Raw genomic sequence first — 4,654 nt, 5'->3', positions numbered from 1 at the left:
ACATCATGCTTGGGAGGGTGGAGGGACAGCGCAGGAGAGGAAGGCCCTCTATGAGGTGGATTGATTCAGTGACTGGGATAATCAGGATGGGAGTGTCGGGGACAATGTGATTGGCACAGGACAGAGCAGAGTTTAGGGCTGTTGCACATAGGGTCGCTATGAGTCGCAAGCGACTCAATGGCACATAACAACAACATCATAACATTGTGGCTAACATTGAGAATAATGAGAATTCCAGGACATTTAAGTGTGCTCATACAAAACCTATACCTTGACCAAGAAGTTGTTGTCACAGCAGAGCAAGGGAACACTACATAATCTGTTGTTCATAGGGTCACTGTGAGTTGTACTCAATTTGACAGTACATAGCAAAACAATAGCATAATGATGAAAAGGAGCTATGATGGTTTAATGCATTACGTGGTGTGTTAATAACCAAACGGTTAGCAGTATGAGTCTCCAGCTAGTCTGTAGGAGAAAGATGGGCAGTAAAAATTTACAGCTTCCAGTAGAGAATTTGCTTATTTTAATTTTTTTCATTAACCTTCCTAAAGTTTTATTTTATACTGGTTTACTTACAACAGATCTGAGCCCTGTCCTATCCTGTGCCATCTCACAATCTCTGACACACTCGAGTCCATTGCTGCAGTCACTGTGTCAATCCACCTGGTAGAGAGTCTTCTTCTCTTTCGTCAATCTCCCATCTTTCAAAACATGATGTCCTGCTCTCAGGAATTTTCCTTGCATTCTGGCTCATCACAGCAATGAGGCTTAAACGAGATAATGCTTCTTAACAAATGCTGGATCCAGCATAAGCCCTTAGCAAATGGTAGCCATCATGCTGATTTTTAACCTTGGCTACATTAAGAGCAAATGGGTAAAGTAAAAATACTTTCTTGTTCAGGTTTCTGGCTCCAAAGCTGAGTCAACTAAAATCTTTTCAGCATCAAAATAATTCACAATTTTGGTCAATAAGCATAAAACACTGAAAGGTTATTCTTAATTTGTTTTTGCTTGTTTGTTTTGCATTGTTCCCCCCCTCCCCAAAGTCAGCAATGAAATGTTGGAGAAAGAGTATCCTTACAGATTGCAGAGAGAAATGTGAATTGCTATAGCCTGTCAGGAGTATAATCTGTTATTACTTACTAAAATTGAAAGTACAGATATACTTCAACCTTGCAGTACCACTTTTGGAAATCAATTCTACTGGAATGAAGACTCTGGAACACAGAGAATGTTTGTGAGGAAGGGCATGGCTGAGTGAATTGTTCATCCAAACCATGCCCTTTTACTTCACCATTTGAAAGAAAGATGTGGTTTCCATAGTGTATTATTAAGAAAATCAACATGTAGTTTTATACACACAGACACACACACACACACACACACACACACACACGGAAACCACTGTTGTGAGATGAAAGGATCACAATAGTTCTTGACTAAGTGTAATAAAAATGTCCTATAAGTATATGCCAGCATGGAGGAAGCCATGGAATGATACTCTCCAAGTTATTAACAGTGACTATGCTGGTAAATTAGGTGACCTTCTCCTTGGAGGTTAGAATTTTGAAGCTCTGTCTCACATACTTTGGGCACGTGGTCAGGAGGAACTAATCCTTAGAGAAGGACATCACGCGTGAAAGAGTGGAGGGACAGCAACGGAGAGGAAGACCTCAGATGAGATGGACTGACATGGTAACTGGGGCAATGGGATTAGGTGTGTTAGAGACAGTCAGATAGAGCAGAATTCAGAGCTGTTTTACATAGGTTCACTATGAGTTCTGGGCAACTTGATGGAATATAGCAACAACCACCACCTTGGTGAAGGCAATATAAGGTATAAGGGGGAAAAAAAATTCGACATTTTTTAAAGGTATCCACATCTGGTAGCCTAGTGGTAAGAAGCCGCACTGTAATGCAAAAGGCACACGATTCTAATCCACAAGCAGGAGAATTCTCCACAGGAGAAGGATGGGCAAGCTCCTCCGATGTGTTTACTTGCCTCTGAAAACCAACTGAAGAGTCAGCTATGAGTCAGTTCCAACTCAAAGGCACACAACAACAATAGCAACATGGTCCTACTTAGGTAAAACTGTGCATATTGATAAGTATGTGCATGTAGGCACAGAAGAAATTACAAAGAAGGTCAGCAGGATTCTATTGCTATGTATTTCAAGGAATGCCGGTACTGCAAGTGAAAAAAGTAGAAAGTTATATTCTATTCATTCATTTCACATGCATAGAACTTGACAAAGTTCCTCAGTATAAATTAGTTTGTAAGAACCAGTAACAGAGGAAGGTAGGACAGCACTGCCTGCACTGCTTCCACAGTTATTTTCGGAAAAAAACTGCTGTTTGCCTTGCACTCAGGACCCCTTAATTCAGGCAACAGGAAGGTCATGGGTACCTCAACGGAGGTGAGAAGCCACTTCCAGAAGAAAACAACAGGCTTCCTCCTTGGTGATTCAGATACTTTAGAGGGAAAATTGCTGTCTGGCTTGATCACTCAGGACCTCTTAACTCAGGCAACAGGAAGGTCCTGAGCACTTCGACAGAGGTTAGAAGCCACTTCCAGAAGGGACCAATAGACTTCCTTCTTGGTCATTCAGGTACTTTTGGGGGAAAACAGCTGTCTGGCTTGACCACACGGGACCCCTTAACTCAGGTGACAGGGAGGTCCTGGGGACCCTAGTGGAGGTGAGAAGCCATTTCCAGAAGGGAACAACAAAAAAGAGGCACAAATATATAGGTGCTTCACAAAATATTGCTGAGGACCAATGAGGACATTTGAGAGTCACTGGAGTAGCGAGCATTGGTGGGGTGCAATGAGACTCAGTGGGGGGCAGCAACCCTTGGTGGGAGCAGCATGCCTTAGTGGGAAGTGGGGAGCAGTGAACCATGGTGGGAAGCAGTGAGCTGCAGCAGGACCCATCCACCAGGAGCAAGCAGGAAAGTGGGAATTTGAATGAGGTGCTTAGAGGGGATCATGACTGATTGCTAGACCAATTGTGGGACACCCTCCCCATCACTTTAAGCAGGAGGGAGTGAGAAAATTGGAGCTCGACTGGGGTGGCAGATCCAGTGCCCGAGGGGAAAACCAAGGTTCCTGGTTTTCCAATCAGGTCCCTACCTAGGCCACACCCCCCATCCAACTGTGTGCATCTGTATGTGCATCTACCCCCTCATCCCCATGTGCGTTTGTGTATCCACCACCCTAGTGCATCCACACATGTGCCTGTCCAACCTTTTGGAGCAGTGATGTCAGTCAGATCAAGAACCAGTTATGGCCTAAGGCACAAAAATCTCTACCATAGTAATGTCACAAAAGAAGCAGGTTACCCCATTCCCCACAGAAGCCCAAAGTAAGACATCACTCCAAAAAAGTGACACAGTAGCAATGGATTTCCTGAAGCCAGAAAATTTGATGGAACTTTCTGACATAGAATTTAAAAGAACAATGACTGAATATTTTCAACAGTTGAAAAACAAAATTGAAGAATTGTAGGACCTGCAAGCAAAAATCAGGAGGAGCTTTAAAAAATCCAAAACAATGCAGATAATTAGTCATTAGAGGCACTGGAAATATAAGAAACCATGATCCAAAATATAAGATTCAAGGTTTCAGATGATGTCAACATGATGGAGGAACACATGAACAGAGTTGAAGAGATGGAACACAGAACCATTGAAATAAAAGAATTCTCGCCACTGATATGCTAGAGCAAAAAGTAGAATCAAATGGGGGGGGTGAGAAGAAAACCTAAAAATAATGTGGAACACCATCAGGAGAAAAAAATGCACATGAAGGAAATCCCAAACAGGAAGAAGCAACTAAAGGCACTGAAAAATTGTGGAAGAATTACAAGAAGAAAACTTGCCAGGCACAATGAAGAATGAGAGAATATATATTCAAGAAGCTGAGCAAACACCATATAGAATAGGCCCCTCCCCCTAAAAAAAACAAGGCATATCATAATGAAATTTATCAGAACCAAAGATAAGGAGAAAATTATGAAAGCAGTGAGAAAGAATCAAAGAGTAACCTAAAAGGGAGAATAGATAAGATTAAGTGCCAATTTCTTAGCAGAAACCATGTGAGTAAGAAGACAGTGGAGGGACATATGTTGAACACTCAAAGAACACAACTGTCAATCAAGAATACTATAACCAGCAAAATTGTCCATCAAATATGAATGAGAGATCAAGATATTCCCAGAAAAACAGAAGCTAAGGGAGTTTGGAAAAACAAGACCAGTATTGCAGGAAACACTGAGAGACATCCTTCTTACAGAGGTGCCACAGAAAGCAGGATAAACCAAAGTAACTAGCAACACCACCAAAAAGAACAAAATGATAGCAATAAAACCTTGCCTCTCAATAATCCCACCAAATGTGAATGGTTTAAATGCACCACTGAAGAGAAGAAGAGTAGCAGATTGGATAAAAAAAACAAAATCCATCAATATGCTGTCTACAAGAGAGATGCTTGAAATATGAAGATAAAAACTAAAAATAAAAGGGTGGGAAGAAAATATACCAAGCAAATGGTACCTTGAAAAAAAGCAGGAGTAGTAATATTAATCAATGCAAAAATCATCACAAAGGACAGGAAAGGTCACTACATAATACTTAAAGTGTCAACAGAACAAGA

The sequence above is a fragment of the Elephantulus edwardii genome, unplaced genomic scaffold (assembly GCF_000299155.1).
Source record: "Elephantulus edwardii isolate Elephantulus edwardi_28Jun2011 unplaced genomic scaffold, EleEdw1.0 scaffold00016, whole genome shotgun sequence".
Lineage (NCBI taxonomy): Eukaryota > Metazoa > Chordata > Mammalia > Macroscelidea > Macroscelididae > Elephantulus > Elephantulus edwardii.
This window is presented reverse-complemented; position numbering follows the sequence as displayed.